Source organism: Juglans regia, chromosome 6 (assembly GCF_001411555.2).
Source record: "Juglans regia cultivar Chandler chromosome 6, Walnut 2.0, whole genome shotgun sequence".
Classification (NCBI taxonomy): domain Eukaryota; kingdom Viridiplantae; phylum Streptophyta; class Magnoliopsida; order Fagales; family Juglandaceae; genus Juglans; species Juglans regia.
Genome location: NC_049906.1, coordinates 10,532,862 through 10,550,708, shown reverse-complemented (window position 1 = coordinate 10,550,708; position 17,847 = coordinate 10,532,862). Strand labels below are relative to the sequence as shown.

At 36.6% G+C, this 17,847-nt stretch overlaps 1 pseudogene; it reads right to left on the bottom strand.

Moving 5' to 3' along the window:
• Positions 1 to 8,454: 8,454 nt before the first annotated feature.
• On the bottom strand, positions 8,455 to 17,847 carry LOC109010334 (annotated as a pseudogene).

Genomic DNA, 17,847 nt, shown 5'->3' with positions numbered 1-17,847 from the left:
ATACCTGAGATAATCATCAATCTCCCAGAAATTATTTAGCACATACCACCGAACTTTACCTAACTCTCCATTAATTAAATCGTAACCCGTTTGTGCACCCAAGAGTTGTATAAGACTGTTCATCTGGGCCCAATTTTTTCCGGCCTGGATAAAATCTGGGTCGGAACCCATATTATAAAAACCGGATATATCCGGTCTGGACCCGAGTATGAAACCTGGGTTCCGTATTCATAACCCGGTATAACCGGATTTGTATAAAAGGCAAAAAAAAATTATCGTTCCTTTGGCCCACCCCCCCCCCCCCATCCCCCTCCCCCTCGTCTCTCAGCCCTAGCAACGATTCTACGAAACCCTAGCCGCCGTCATGATCTCGATGGTTACTTGAAGGAGAGGAGTAGTTGATTTGAGTACACTCTCTCACCGATGGCTTGCAGAAGCTCAGCTTTGAGAATCTTCTCTTCCTCGGCCAAACTAGCCAACCCTAGATCACAGTACACCTCTTCGCCCACCAATACACTCATACCCATCAAGCTCTCAAACCCATCTCTCACCGACATCCATCCGAGCCTTCTAGACCTGGTAAAATGGTACTGCTATCATCTCTCAAACCCGCCGTGCCCTCGAAGCCCGTCGTGCCCTCGCCCTTGCCCTCGAAGAGTTGGAGCAAAAGAAAGCTGCATGCAAAGAAAGGGTACTCCCCATTTCCTGCCCTCATATTATTGCGTGTTATTTTGCTTGCTCTATGACTGAATCAGTTAGTTTTGTTGAAATGATAAGCAAGAACCCATGTGATTATCAAGTGTTCTTGTAGCTTCAAGTGTATTTGATGATTCTGTTGGATCAATGATTAGTAGACCCTTTTAGCAATATGTCTGGTTTGTACGAGAATGTTATAAATTTTGTGAATATTTAGGCATTCCAATTTACATATTTTTGGTTAATTATCTTGGGTTGTGCTTGATTTGGATTTCTACTTTGAGAGATTTATAATACAATGTTTCTTTTGTCTTGGTTGCGATGGAAATTTTGGGTTTTTGTTATGGTGGGCGTATGGGTTTGTTTATGGGCAGATTTGTTCCTGTTTGTCATGCTTTTGGTGTGAATCTGATATTTCAACTTCCTTTATGTCATTTTTGAGCTGTGTTAGATGAGACAACCGCTTGCAACTCATTTATATTTTACCTATTCATGTGCTTCTACTTGAAAACTCTAGATCTGTAACTTTTATGGTGATCTCCACATTGGGGTCAGAAAAATTGCTCCCTCTCTCTCAGTATTACTCAATTTCACTTTCATTTATATCATATATTTCTAATTTAAACTAAAATCTACTGAAGCAGTGCAGAGGAAAGAACCTCTTCTTCTCTACTGATGTGGAGAAACATGTTGTAGAGGCTGATATAGTCTTTATTTCAGTTAACACCCCTACCAAAACCCAGGGCCTCGGAACTTAAATTCTTAAGGTCGTATGTTTTGATTGAATTGATGCAATTAGATGGAATATTTTAATTATGATTTGATTATTAATTAAGATATGAACTGTAGAATTGTAAAATATGATAAAAATAAATTAGGTAAAAAAATAATAAAAATATTAAATTAATAATATTTTATACTTGCAAAATCCAATGATAATGCTCTTAGGTGTTCCTTTCCATGGTTTGTGTTCTTCTTTGTTGAAATACATTCTTACTCTTCAGTTTGGGTGGCTGTAGAGAATATACTAGGAATTCAATGTAGCGGTTGTCTTCAGTTGGGTGGCTACATCGAATAGGCTTGAAGTTTTATTTGGTGTGATTAAATCACATGGAAGACTATGTTATTGATTTGTAACTCATATCTTGTAATTTTATATTTTGTAATAATGTAATATGTAATAGATTGCATGCATTTTAGTTTTGTATTTTTATATATTTTATTATTCTGCACAATGTTAGGATTATGCTTTTTAACATTACCTTTTAGAAGAAAATTTCACATAATATAGGCTTTTATTAAAAAAAAAATTATGTTTTTCAACATGGATTATTCTTGAAAAATCTTTAATATGGTATAGGTTTTTATTAAAATAAAATTATTCTTTTAAATACAGACTTCTATTTAAAAAAAAATGAAAAACAGAATTCTTTAAAAAAAAAGAAAAAGAAAAACGGGTTCAACCTGGAACCAGGAATCCGGGTTTTTAAAAACTCGGGTTCAACCGGGTTTTGGCCCGGGTCTAACTCGAACCATCCCGGTCCGGGTTCCGGCCCAGGTTTGAAACCTGGGTCCCGGTCCGAGTTTACCCGGGTTCCCGGGTTGGAACCCGGATGAACACCCCTAGGGTCGTACATTCTGCGAAAACACTGATAGTTCACAAGGAGGCGGAGCAGCAAGATCAGTATTTCTCTCTTGATGATTAAATCATGTCTCAACACCACGAAGATATAGAGAACAAAATGTTAACCATTCATCGTGTATATAGGCCTCTGCTATTGAACCCTCAGCTCTGCCTTTATTCCTAACAGTGCGCTTCAGTCGATCCAAATATCTTTTAACTGGATACATCCAACGAAATTGCACCGATCCACCCAACATTACCTCTCGTGGTAAATGTATTGCTAAAAGGACCATGACATCAAAAAATGTTGGTGGAAAGATCTGCTCGAATTTACATAGTATAGTAGCAATGTCTTCTTCCAATTTCCCAACACATCTCGATTTACTACCCGAGTGCATAAATCCTTAAAAAACATACAGAGTTCGGATATGGTGACACGTACATTAGATGTCAGCTTCCCACGAGTTCCCACAGGTAATAATTTCTGAAAAAATATGTGACAGTCATGACTTTTCAATCCATTGATTTTCCAGTCATCAGAACTCACGCATCTACCAATATTTGAAGCATAACCATCTGGCAATTTCGCACCTTGCAACCATTGGAGAGGTCCATCCTCTCCTCCCTCATCATCGTACAATATGCATGCTGCATGACCACCCTATTGCCTTCCACCTATAAATATAGATTTTGTTTAATTTCCAATCTATCAAGATCTTTCCTCGTCTTGATAGTGTCTTTCGTCTTTTTGTTAATGCTCATCAATGTATCCAATATATTATCACAAATATTTATCACTATGTGCATTATATCCAAACTATGTCGCAACATACAAGACGACCAATACGGCAAGTAAAAAAAAAATACTACGCTTTGTCCAATTCAATTCTGCTAAGCCTGGTTTTCTCTTGTTCTTTTCCCGACCTTTGCCAAAATTGTTCGCTCTAACATGTACCAGTTGGTCCACTATCTCTTCCCCAAACAGCTCTTTTGGTGCAATTCTATCCTCTACTCTATCATCAAACTTAGCACATTCTCTTCTCCATGCATGATTTGCTGGTAGATAAAGTCGATGACCCATGAAACACAACTTCTGAGAATACTTTAACCACTCACTAGTAGTTTCTTTATTACATATCGGACACGCTAACTTCCCTTTCGTACTCCAGCCAGAAAGATTTCCATATGCTGGAAAGTCATTTATGGTCCACATTACCGCAGCACGCATATGAAAAGATGTCAACGTGGATGCATCATAAGTTCTAACGCCTGTTTCCCATAACTCTTTTAGCTCTTCAATCAATGGCTGCATGAATACGTCATTGTCATTCCCAGGTGATCTCGAGCTGGGGAGAAGTAAAGTTAACAAAAATTTGGGCGCCTTCATGCACCTCCATGGTGGAAGATTGTATGAAATCAACACTACAGGCCAAGTGCTATAACTTATATTCCCAAAAGGGTTGAATCCATCGGTTGTGAGTCTCAGGTGCATGTTCTGAGCTTCTATCCCAAACTTTGGATATTGATTATTGAAAGACTACCACGCAAATAAGTCAGCAGGGTGCCTCATATATGCGTCATCCTTGACCCTTTTCTCCTTGTGCCACCTCATATCGTGAGCTGTTTTCTTACACATATATAGTCTTTACAACCTAGATCTCAAGGGAAAATACTGCAACACCTTAACCGGCATGTTTTTCTTACCCTTCCACCTCGACTCTCCACATACAGGACATGCTTGTTTCTCTTCGTTCTCCTTTCAGAACAAAACACAATCATTCTTTCATGCATGTATGGACTTGTACTCAAATCCTAATCTCTTTCTCAATTGTTTCGCTTCATAAAAGTTCTTGGGCAATGCAGACCCTTCGGGAAGCACCTTATTAAATAAGTCCAATGCCTTGTTTATTGCTTTCGTCGACATCCCACACAATGACTTAATGTGAAACAATCGCACAATAAACGACATTTTGGAATATTTTTTATAGCCTGGATAAAACTCACGCTTTGCATCTTCCCCCACATTGTAGCAAAATCTTCACAATAAGTCCTTCCGCCACTTGAGTCATTGTCGTCAACCTCATCCATAATTATCTCTTCTCCAATGTCACCCAACATCTCCTCCATCTCATCCTACTCATAATCATCATCTATGTGCCGCAAATAATTGTGATGATCGACCAATACATCTGCTGACTCTTCATACTGCTCACCATGCAATACCCATCATGTATACCCAAGATCCATACCATTCACAAATATATGACTTTCTACTTCATCCAACTCTATCGCACACAAATTTTTATACCCCCGACATGGACACTTAATGTAACCACGACTATCAGCAGAGACCCGTGCAAAATCAATGAAGGTTCTTACTCCACGCTCATAGGGTATGCAATCCTTTCAAAGTCTATCGCCCAGACGCATCCAATTTTTATCCATTTTCAATAACATCTATCTATTAATAACAAGTACAAAGAAAATTCACATGCATGTATGCTCCAATTTTCATTGCTTTTTTGATTGGGTAGTTGGTCCTATCCCATTCGAGATTATATTATTCATATTGAACAAATCTCGTCACTCTACTACTTTCCACGTTAGTAGAAATTTCGGTAGCACCTCCCCATAGTTCTCCAAGTATACATGTTCAAATAGAGGGATTGTGAGCCCTGAACAGTATACCCGAAGAATAGTAGAGGAAGACAATGAAACTTCACATTAAATGTGGAAAGTATGAGTAACGAACATGTACAATACAAATAATATAATCCCAAACTGTCCACGTTGGACAATTTAGGAATTAGTGGACATATAAATGTACACTAATTCCCAAACGGGTCTAAGGTTATTTATGCAATGTCACAACATATCTATCAAAAAACACTACAAACAATATCTCCATGTCGTTTGAATTAATAATGTCACATTCTAGTAGTGTTACATTGTTAAACTAGAGAGAGATAGATGATTATGTGAACAAGTTTCATATCAGTACACAATGGGAAAGAAATCTTAAAGAAATGTCTAAATTTTAGTCTAATTACTTAATCGTCACAAACTGTCCGACCCTGACATTGAGAGTCAAGCAATTTGACAGACATTTCTTCAAGATCATTCTTTTCCAGGGTGTACAAGACACATAACTTGTTCACATATTCTTTAATCTCTCTCCAATTTAACAATATAACACAATACGAATGTCACATTGTTAATTTATAAAAAAATAAAAAATTAATAGTTATGGAATCGAAACTTCAGACTTTTCAACAGACAACAAAGTTTTTTGGCCTGATTTTGGATTGGCTGGGGCTATCCTATGCGAAATACTATTATGATTGATCTCGAATTATTATTCCCAAATTATAATTTTAATTGTTATTATATATCTTAGGACATTGTTAATTGGCACCTCCCCATAATTTTAATTCTTATTATATAATTGTTATTATAATTGTTATATATAATTTCAAAGATTATTATATAATTTTAATTATTATCATTCCCAAAGTATAATTTTAATTGTTATACTTAATTGGGTGAGTTATTTATTTATATAGACAATAAGTATATAATTTCTATATAAGCATTTATTTGATCATTATTTATTTACTCTCTAGTATATTTATTTATTCCAACTCTCTACTTATTTGGTAGGTTCAACACTTTTTCCTTTAAGAGTATTTTACTTTCTTTATATATATATATATATATATTTAATAATATAATGGTTTGGAACCTCATAATGGTAAGAATATTTAATAAGTAATTATTAATTATAGTTATTGTATGTATATATTATACTTTATATATAGCTAAGTTATATACTTCTTTTTTCTTCTTTTTAAAATTAAATTTTATAGTATAATTCTAACTTGAATAATAATCATATTCTAACTAAATTAGTATGAATACATTATATATACTTATTAAATGTTAAATATTGAGTCTCATATTAAATGTATATTAAACGTTTTTAATCTTTACTTAAATTAAGAGTTTAAACTTGTAATTTTCTTGTTAAAGAACAAATTCAAAAAACACAAAAAAAGGTCAAATAAATACTAAAAACTAAACACAATATATTTCTAACCATGTAAACATATTCAAACAATAATCACAATATTTCAAATCCATATCACAATAACAACAATATTTTCACAGCAATATTTCTACACATATTAATTCATCAATGAACACTATAAACTCACAAACTATTCACAAAATTCACAAACAATAATTACAATTATTTCAAGAGGAAACATAAAATCACATGTACATGTATTAACATATTCCTAAACTTGAGAAATATAACTAGCACTCACAAATTCTTCAAAACCAAAAAATATTATATTAAAATTTTCACATAAATCCAAAACCTAAAGACAATATATTTCTAACCATGTAAACAAATTCAAACAAAATTCACAAATAATAATCACAATATTTCAAATCCATATCACAATATATTCACAATATTCCCACAACAATATTTATACACATATTAATTTATCAATGAATACCATAAACTCACAAACTATTCAAAAACTATACAAAGAATAATTACAATATTTTAAGAGTAAGCATAAAATGTATAAACACATTGCTAAAGTTTAGAAATATACTTAGCACTCACAATATCCTCTTAGAACATATTTGCGGCGACCATTTGTCCCTGAAATTTTTTCTGTATACAATTCAACCTGCTTTCAACATCAATTTAATCCATTAAACCATCTGATCAATTATATTTCCTAATAAGCATACAATATCATGAATTGATCATCATTGAAATATATATATATATATATATATATATAGTTTAAGCATCCCCAACATCATACATTAATGAAAATTGCTCAAATTGAAATTGATGATAGTTTAGTCTAAATACTACTTAACACCCCACAATATATCAATATTGTTTTACAGGTGTCCTCCTCTCTTCAATATAGGGTAACTAGAGTTTCCTAAGCAAGCCATGATCATCCCTTGGAAGCTGCTGGCCCTCGTCATGATCTCAAAATTGCGTTCATCTCAAAACTGCCTTCTTCAATTCTTCTTCTCAAAACTTGATGCCATTCTTCATTGATGCCAACTGCTACAAACATATACATGTTTCTTTAGTTCTCAAAGTCAACCACAATGTACATTCATCATTTTCTATACATTTATCATTTCCACAGTGTACATTCACTTTATTAATACTATAATGGCTGCATTAAATAAAGGCAACTAGCAAGCTGATTACATTAAGTGAAACAACATTAAATATATGATTGCATTAAATATATATGATTCCTAAGCAAATAAAATTAATACAACATTTTTTTTATGTAAAATATATAAAGGAAAAGGTGAAACAAATTTTGAACTAATGTTGTGAGATCTTGAGTTTTCAATTAACTTGTCTACCAGGTTTTTTTTCATGTCTTTTATCTAATAATGTGTAAGCATAGGTGCATGTATTCACGAATCTTTTAATATAACCACCTATAATGCATTTAATTGGGTAACTCATCTAATCACCAAAAGAAAGGGTAACACATCCTGTCTCAGCCTCTAGGTGCAGGTATTAGATAGAAATAACCAAGTTAAAGCAATTAAGTTAAAGCAATTCATGTCTAGCAATTGCATCAAAGTCATCACAAATATAGAACATAAGCAAATTAGCAATATGGATTAGTGAAGTTTACCCTCAGCTTAGAAAGATTATATTGCACAGTCCTTATGAGAATAATGACCATCAGGGAACCAAGAGATTTCTGATGAAGGAGGCGTTATTTGTACCATGGAACACCAGGCAATATCTATCCACATCATCTATGTTAATAGAATCTCTTTGTAAAGCATAAATGGCAAATAAATATAATCTATTTATGCATTTTTCTGACCTTAACACCATACCAAGCATCTTAAGGCAGAAGAAGGAACACAATGGGAAGTGCTTGTTAAGGCCTTCCAAATCAAAATCCTTGACACCACATAAACTTAACATGACAAAAGTGAAAGCAACAGGTGAAGGCCGTTTTGTGGGCAACTCCAAATCAATGCAAACTCTTCAAAACATATGTACTGCCCCACAAAAAACGTGTTTCCCAATATATATATATATATATATATATAGTGTACTACCTCTCTAGTTCTTGTTTACAAAGAGGACAAGAAGATATAATTTGGAGCCATTGATCTATGCACTTGAGGTGGAAGACATAGGAACATCGCAACCTCCTCAATTCTTCCTTGTCCTTGTAATTGGTTATGCAAATGCAGCATTCCTGTCATTCCCACCACAAATACAAAAAAACACAACAATCTCATCAGCACTTCAACTTTCAACATGCCAATATATCCTTTTGAAATAGAATATACTAAATTTGTTCTGTCCTATGAAAGATATTAGCTTATCTGTAAGTGTAAGTTGAAATGAGACTTACTAAATCATCATTTGCAAGGTTGGATGCTGGGAAGCTGGGAAGCTGGGAAATTTGATTGTTAGATGCTCCTCTATCAGTTGACCCAGCATTCATGTTGTATCCGACGAGGCTGCTAATCATTGGCACGCAACAGCATAGCAACAAAAATAGCAGGAATGGGAATGAATAGCAGATTGCATTCCAAGCTAGCAAGAAGATTCAGAGCACGTGCAGTTTTGGGGCTTGATGAAAGGACCCAAATCGAGAGTCGAATACCCAAACATTGCCCATCACAAACCACATTGCAAAGAGAAATTCTAGTGAAGTTTGGCATTTGTTCATTAGATGTGAGATCCTGTATCCATTGTAGCAATCAATTAAAAGGCTTCGAAAAGCTCTTGAGTTGTCAAAAACTCTCTGTACTACTTCCACTAAATTTATGGAAACTTATTTGTGTATGAAAAAAATTAAAAGCAGGCAATTCATGAGTTTTGAACATGAAGTCATCATTTAAATATAGCTGCTAATACAATAAAACTCTAAGGTGGCCTAGTACAAAATATAGTGACCACCAACTATTATCGAATTGATTTGAAGTTATTTGTTATAACTTGAGGCTTTCAATCATATCACTAAGGGTTCATCACCAACAGTGTGTGTACATGTAAGAACACGGGAATCGAGACACTCGGATGGTGACAATACGGTTACGCATCCCAACGATAGTGCCAAGTGTGTGTACATGTAACAGTGTACAAAAACAACGCAGCGGATAATTAAGTCAACAAAGTACCAGAATTTAAACACAATTTAAATATCAGTAAAAGTAGTTTAAAAGTTATTCAGTCATCCCAAATATAATATAATACAAGTCCCAAAATAAAATGAGTGATCCCAAATCACTCCTCGGGCATGGCAGAATCCTCAGGCTCACCCTCAGCTTCATCTGCATCAAAATCTGCGTTACCAAAAAGGTACCGCAGGTAAGTATAAACCAAATAACCACGAGATTACAAATGCATTAATGCTACCAACAATAATGCATGCATATGATGAAATATACATTATGCCCCAAAACGAAATTTTCCCCGAAAATTATTATTTTCCACGCACGCCAAAATCTCATTTTGGCCCAAACATATCCGTAAAACATTTTCCCAAAAATGATTCACACAAAATCCATATCCAACACACGCTATTTTCCCAGAAAATAGTCCATTAATCCATTATTACCATATGCACCATGATCTCCCCTAGGGACCATTCGCAAGTCCTACCTTCGTAGCGATGCCCAGTTCCGCGCCCAGCGTGTTCGTGGCCAAGCATCCTCTATCCCCCGCCAGCAGAGGGGCCACAGAGTCGGCACGAGACTATCTCGTCCGATCCCATTGTCGCCCAGCGACAATCCAGGGGACGTTACTCAGTATATTCCACTCACGAGTGACCAGAGGAGCCCCATCGAGATAATGCCCCATCTCAGATTGGGGTCGTGATACACACGCACCCAAAATCCATTCTCACATGAAAACCCAATTTTCATAAAATACACCTGAACATGAATGCAATTACACGAAAACCCAATTTCCCTTACAAACATGATCATGCATGCAAATATGTCATGTACATGAAACGACGCATTATCCAACAACCAACAACTCCCAACACAAACCAAACACACAAACAACTCTATCCTGCAATCCATCCTACCCCCGTACTCCTCGGACTCAGTCTGGCATAACCAACCAATTCACAGTAAAATGAGTTAGTGCAAAAATACAATTAAATCATGAAAGTTATTTGGAAAAATACTTATAGTGCTAAATAATAATTTCTGGAGGATTACGGAGGTGCAAGAAGTGACGGCTTAGCAATGTAACAGTGCAAAATGCACTGTGGCCGTTGGTCTAAAAAACTCACTTTTGAACGGGGACAAACCAAGACCCGAGATTGATAGGGTAGGGCTTAGGGATGTCGGTGAAGTTAATGGTGGTGGTGGTTGGCCGTGGGTGGCAGCGTGGGCGGCGGTTGAAGACCAAAAAGTTCAAGACGGAAATGTTGATGAATGTGCTTCACTGGTGACAGATCGGAGATGAGGATGGGTGCATTGGGTGGCTATGAGGTCGAGAGGAAGAAAGCGCATGGGAAGAGAGTGGGAGAGGGGTGTCGTGCGGGAGAAGGCAGAGTAAGAAAGAGAAAAAGAAAGAATGGAAAAGAAGAAAAGAAAAAAAAAAGAGAGGAAAGAGAAAATGGAGGGAAAGAAATGAAGTTCAATCCTCACATCTTGGGTCACGAAAATGATCCAACGGAAACGATTTCAAAATAGTAAGTAAAATAAAATAATTCAAACATAGTGATTAAATGAAAATAAAATAATTAAACCCAACAATAAATTAATTAAATATGAAAAACAATTTAAATGCATAACAATAATTAATTATAAGAAAGCACTTCAAAATAATTTTCACAAAATTAAAATCATAAAAATAAACCCACTGAAATCCAACAATTTTAAAACAAGAGAATAAATTTTTGAATTAATAAAAATAATTCCTTCAATAAAAATACACTAAAATACGAGGTGTTACATCCTCCCCCCCTTAAATAAAATTTCATCCTTGAAATTAGCAAGGTCAAATATTAAAGCTAAGACATGAATAAGATTCGACTAAGAGAAGACAAAAGGAACATACCTCAAGAGTCAATCAAACAAATATGGATATTGCTTCCTCATGTTGTCTTCTCTCTCCCAAGAGAAATCTTGAGCCAATGGATTGCCCCATGACACTTTCACCAAAGGTATTGTCTTGGACCTTAACCTTTGCTCTTTCCAATCCACGATTTGCGTCGGAGCAACTTCATAAGTAAGGTTAGGCTGAAGTTGAATACGTTCAGGGTCAACAAAACATGGCTTTTGCTGTCCAAAACTCTTCTTCAATGAAGACACACGGAACACATCATGAACATCCCCAAAATAGTCCGGCAAGGCAACTCTATAAGCAACAAACCCAACCTTCTCTACGATCTGAAAAGTGCCAACATACATTGGACTAAGCTTTCCCTTCTTACCAAAGTGCTTAACGCCTTTCATAGGAGAGACTTTGAGATAAACCCAATCACCTACTTCAAAGGATAAGTCTCTTCTTCTTGTATCTGCATAACTCTTCTGACGACTTTGCGCTTTTGCCATTTTAGTCCTTATAAACTGAACTTGATCTTTCATTTCTTGAATTATCTCAGGTCCAATTAATTTACTCTCACCAACTTCATCCCAACACAAAGGTGATCTACACTTCCTCTCATACACGGGGCCATATAAATGGAGGAATAAAAATTGTTATTATAAGCAAACCCAATTAGCGGCAGACGATTCTCCCAACTCCCCTGAAATTCCATGACACAAGATCGCAATGTATCCTCAAGAGTCTGAATAGTACACTCTGATTGACCGTCTGTTTGAGGGTGATATGCAATACTAAACTTCAACTTAGTGCCTAAGTCTGCCTGCAAACTCTTCCAAAAATGGGACGTGAATCGCAGGTCCCGATCCGACACGATACTCTTGGGTACTCCATGCAAACGCACTATCTCCTTGACATATAACCGAGTTAACTTACCCAAAGAGTCAGTATTATTAATAGGCAAGAAATGGGCACTCTTGGTCAACCGATCAACAATCACCCAAATTGAGTTCTTCCCACGAGGGGTCCTCGGCAAACCCACAACAACATCCATAGAAATATCATCCCACTTCCACTCAGGATTAGGGAGAGGTTGAAGTCTACCAGCAGGTCTTTGATGCTCAGCCTTAACTTGACGGCACATGGCAGATTTCTCAATAAACATGGCAATATCCAACATACTCGCATTAGTCCCCCAGCGACACATCACGACCAGTATTCCTAGGGTGACTATGCTATCCAAAATCTCATTTCCTCGAGAACCTTAGTACAACATCCAATAAATTCCAAAGATTAATAGCTCCATACAATAATCTGTGCTAACCTCAATCAATTCCTATACTATAACTTTTAAACCTTCATTGAATTCTACCTTTCGTAACCTAATAGCCACTTCCAAAGTTAACCATCAATAAAAAATTTTGCACAACCAAATGATTAATCTCAAATTACAAGTATCTTCTCAAAATTCAAGTCACCACTAATTCCTCAAAATCAGCACAATCTGAACTCCTGATTACAACAAAAAATATCACGCTTCTGCTGCGCACTCTGATATTCGCCACATGCATAAAATTTATGTCCTCATAAAACTACCACCATCGAGTACAAGGTGGCTCCATACCAACTAACCAAAAACTCTTATCACAATTTGGTAGAAAAATAGTATCTTTCCCAAAACCACGAGTTATAACTCAAATTCCTCAATTAACTCCTGCTGCCTTGATCAAAATCAAATTCCATAAAATACATCCATGATCATTGACAGAAAACCAATATCAACCAACATCAACATTCCAAATTGAAAATAAGCAACCTCAACCCAAAATACATCTGTCTCATCCACGATAAGGAATAACTTAAAAGGCTCGATTCCAACCCAACCAACCAATAAGAGCGCCTATAAACTTTTACTTGACAACCTAAACCCAAAAGCTCATCACCTGCATTCTAAACAACATCTAATCTAGTAGTGACTAAACTCACTACGAACCACCATTGACTCCACCAAAACATTAACAAAACATTCTTGGTAACTCGCCCACCTATTTCTACTCCTATAAGCTAGCATTAACACGACTAGTTCCTTTAAGAGCACATCACTATTAAACCTCAAGGCAAGCCATACTGCTCAAATCTTCAATCCACCAAAAGCCATTGCAAACCAACCATGGATCCTAATGATTTGTTGACTCACATACTTGATCATATTATACACTGCTGATGCCTAAATTTCAACTTCCAAGATCTTATCATACACCATACATAACGTCCCATCAATCTCTCTTCAAGTTAAATAACAATGTCCTTAATTCAACCAACTGGATGCTCAAACTCTAAAGGAAAGTATAACCTCAAAATTAAAATTCCTAGGTAACCTCAAGTCACAGTTAATTCCTAAAGATAATCACAATAAATATTGTCAACCATCATTCCATTGGGTAACCCACTTCAACAGTACACTCTAATCAACTCATCAAAAACTCAAAGCCAAGGTCTCTTGAATTAGTAATATTGTATTTACTCCTCTTCAACGCCTACCCAAGCCACTTCCTCCAAGCCAAAAATGAAACTAGGACCTGTACTCTCCGAAATGCATACACACTCACCACTACTATGCATCGATCTCTTGCACCCTTAGCCCAAAACCAAATATGCTCCAAAAGTGCAAGTGGTCCATCACTACCATTTCCATCTCTAGACCTATGTCCTCGAAATCAACAAGAATCATTTCCTAAATCCGCACCATCTATTATCCTTAAAATTGATATGGATCAAATCCTCAACCTATCACTGAAACATCGAGGAAAAGACAATCATTTTCCGAACCAGATCAACATCTTCAATCTCCAGAAAAATACATGAACTAGATCATCACCTTCCATCTCCAAATAAATTCTCTCCTGAAAAAATTCTCATATCAGTAACTCAACTCTCATCAATCCTATTTTAATTCAGCTCTTCAACTCTGCAATTCTAAAACCTTAAACCAGATAAAAATCATTTTCCAAAATCTTGAAGATCAATGACCTTAAATCTAAAACATTCACCTTATAAAACATGTAAATTCTAAAACCCCAAATGTTATCAAATTGCTTATCAAGGTCGACAAGATCGAAAACTTCTAATCTAAGTAATCCCTCAATTGCTTCTTGAACCTACCACCTTAAATCCCAAAAACTTATTTCCTAAAAACTATGGGGCCTCAAATTTTAGCTGAACTTCTCATAAATCTAACCTTGAAATTCATTGAACTTACAGCCTCCTACCCCATAGACTCATTACATAAATTCTACGGAACCTAAAACCTCAATTATCCTAAGCAATTTAAAACTATTCCCCTCCTAGCAGCAACTTGAGTTTCTACTCCAAAGAGTTCACCCTGACCATGATGTTCGAACCTCGATATTAAAACAAACCAATCACCAAGAGTTTAGCCTACTACACCAAATGTTCAAGCCTAACAATGGCATTCACAGTCATACCATCTTCCTGCCATAGCACAACCCTTAACCCGCCTTTCAACTTCGAACAAAACAAAACAAAACAAAATAAAATAAAATTCCATAAATAAAGTAACATACGACAAAATGAATAAAACCAATGAAGTAGTATACAATAAACAGAATAAAACCAATAAAAACCACATACTTTAAATCAAATAATTTCAATTACAACTTTTAAAATTTCTGGTACCTCACTTAAGGGACATGAGGTTTTACCCAGAGCTGAACTGCTCTGATACCACCTGTGACGCCCCCGACCCCCATGTACAAGAACACGGGAATCGAGACATCCGGATGGTGACAACACGGTGATGCATCCCAATGATAGTGCCAAGTGTGTGTACATGCAATAGTGTACAAAAACAACGCAGCGGATAATTAAGTCAATTAAGTATCATAATTTAAACACAATTTAAATATAAGTAAAAGTAGTTTAAAATTTATACAGTCATCCCAAATAAAATATAATACAAGTCCCAAAATAAAATGAGTGATCCCAAATCACTCCTCGGGCAAAGCCGAATCCTCAGGCTCACCCTAAACTTCATCTGCATCAAAATCTGCGTTACCAAAATTGGTACTCATGTAAGTATAAACCAAACAACCACGAGATTACAAATGCATTAATACTACCAAAAATAATGCATGCATATGATGAAAATATGCATTATGCCCCAAAACGTCATTTTCTCCGAAAATGATTATTTTCCACGCACGCCAAAATCTCATTTTGGCCCAAACATATCCGTAAAACATTTTTCCAGAAAATGATTCACACAAAATCCATATCCAACCCACGCTATTTTTCCAGAAAATAGTCTATTAATCCATTATTACCATATGCACCATGATCTCCCCTAGGGACCATTTGCACGTCCTGACTTCGTAGCGATGCCCAATTCCGCTCCCAGCGCGTTCGTGACCAAGCATCCACTTCACAATGAGCGATGCCCAGTTCCACGCCTAGCGTGTTCGTGGCCAAGCATCCTCTAGCCCCCTCCAGCAAAGGGGTCACAGAGTCAGCACGAGACCATCTCGTCCGATCCCATTGTTGCCCAGCGACAATCCAGGGGACGTCACTCAGTATATTCCGCTCCCGAGTGACTAGGGGAGCTCCATTTTGGGGTCGTGATACACACGCACCCAAAATCCATTCTCACATGAAAACCCAATTTTCATAAAATACACATGAACATGAAAGCAATTACACGAAAACCCAGTTTTCTTTACAAACATGATCATGCGTGCAAATATGCCATGTACATGAAACAACGCATTATCCAACAACCAACAACTCCCAACACAAACCAAACACACAAACAACTCTATCCTTCAATCCATCCTACCCCCGTACTCCTCGGACTCAGTCTGGCATAACCAACCAATTCACAGTAAAATGAGTTAGTGCAAAAATACAATTAAATCATGAAAGTTATTTGGAAAAATACTTATAGTGCTAAATAATAATTTCTGGAGGATTACAGAGGTGCAAGAAGTGACGGCTCAGCAATGTAACGTTGCAAAATGCACTGTGGCCGTTGGTCTCAAAAACTCACTTTTGAACGGGGACAAACCAAGACCCGAGATTGATAGGGTAGGGCTTAGGGATGTCGGTGAAGTTAGTGGTGGTGGTGGTTGGCCGTGGGTGGCAGCGTGGGCGGCGGTTGAAGACCAAAAAGTCCAAGACGGAAATGTTGATGAATGTGTTTCATCGGTGACAGATCGGAGGTGAGGATGGGTGCATTGGGTTGCTATGAGGTCAAAAATGAAGTGGTGAAGAAATGGTGGCCGGAGGTGGCGCATCGGCGGCGCTGTAGTGAAGAGAACTTCGCGGCTTGGGGTTGTGCGTGGGGACAAATGGCGGCGCGAGAGGGACTGAAATTGGAGGGATGGTGTCGCCGGCTGGTGGGGAAGCTTATGGGAGGGGCAGTGTCACACACGGCGGTGTGCGGCAGTGGCTGGCTGGAGAGGAAGAAAACGCATGGGAAGAGAGAGGGAGAGAGGTGTCGTGCGGGAGAAGGCAGAGGAAGAAAGAGAAAATGAAAGAAAGGAAAAGAAGAAAAGAAAAAAATGAGAGGAAAGAGAAAATGAAGGGAAAGAAATGAGGTCCAATCATCACATCTTGGGTCACGAAAATGATCCAACGGAAACGATTTCAAAATAGCAAGTAAAATAAAATAATTTAAACGTAGTGATTAAATGAAAATAAAATAATTAAACCCAACAATAAATTAATTAAATATGAAGAGCAATTTAAATGCATAACAATAATTAATTATAAGAAAACACTTCAAAATAATTCACAAAATTAAAATGATAAAAATAAACCCACTAAAAATCCAACAATTTTAAAACAAGAGAATAAATTTTTGAATTAATAAAAATAATTCTTTCAATAAAAATACATTAAAATACGGGGTGTTACACTATTTGTACAGCGCATGGAAACCAATGATTTTGTTTAAAAGAAAATTATAAATGAATCATAGAAGGTGAATGGGTGAATTGTATGTAAAGCTAGCATACCTAGATTCTTCGCTGCCCCTCTGCTGTTCGACATCAGAAAGGTCGAAACCATCTCCATGATTGAGATGATGCCAGTAGCGGTCGTAGAGTAGTAGCAGACTAAGAACACCGCCAATGTTATAACCAACAATCCATATTCTCATTGGCCAAACAGGCTTTTCCTTGGAAATGGCTATAGTAAATGTTGTGATGCTTATTTGAATTACCAAAGCTATAAACTCGATCAGCATCCAAGTGCTTGAATTGAAAGGATTAGAGTAAAGATCAGATCTTGATCCATTTTGGTATTGGAATACTCTTCTTAAAAAAGAGAATCACCTTGCTCTGGAGATTTTCATCGCAATCCTTACCAAGGACGAAGAAGGTAGAGCACGAGTAGGCCTATGTCGGGTATTCAT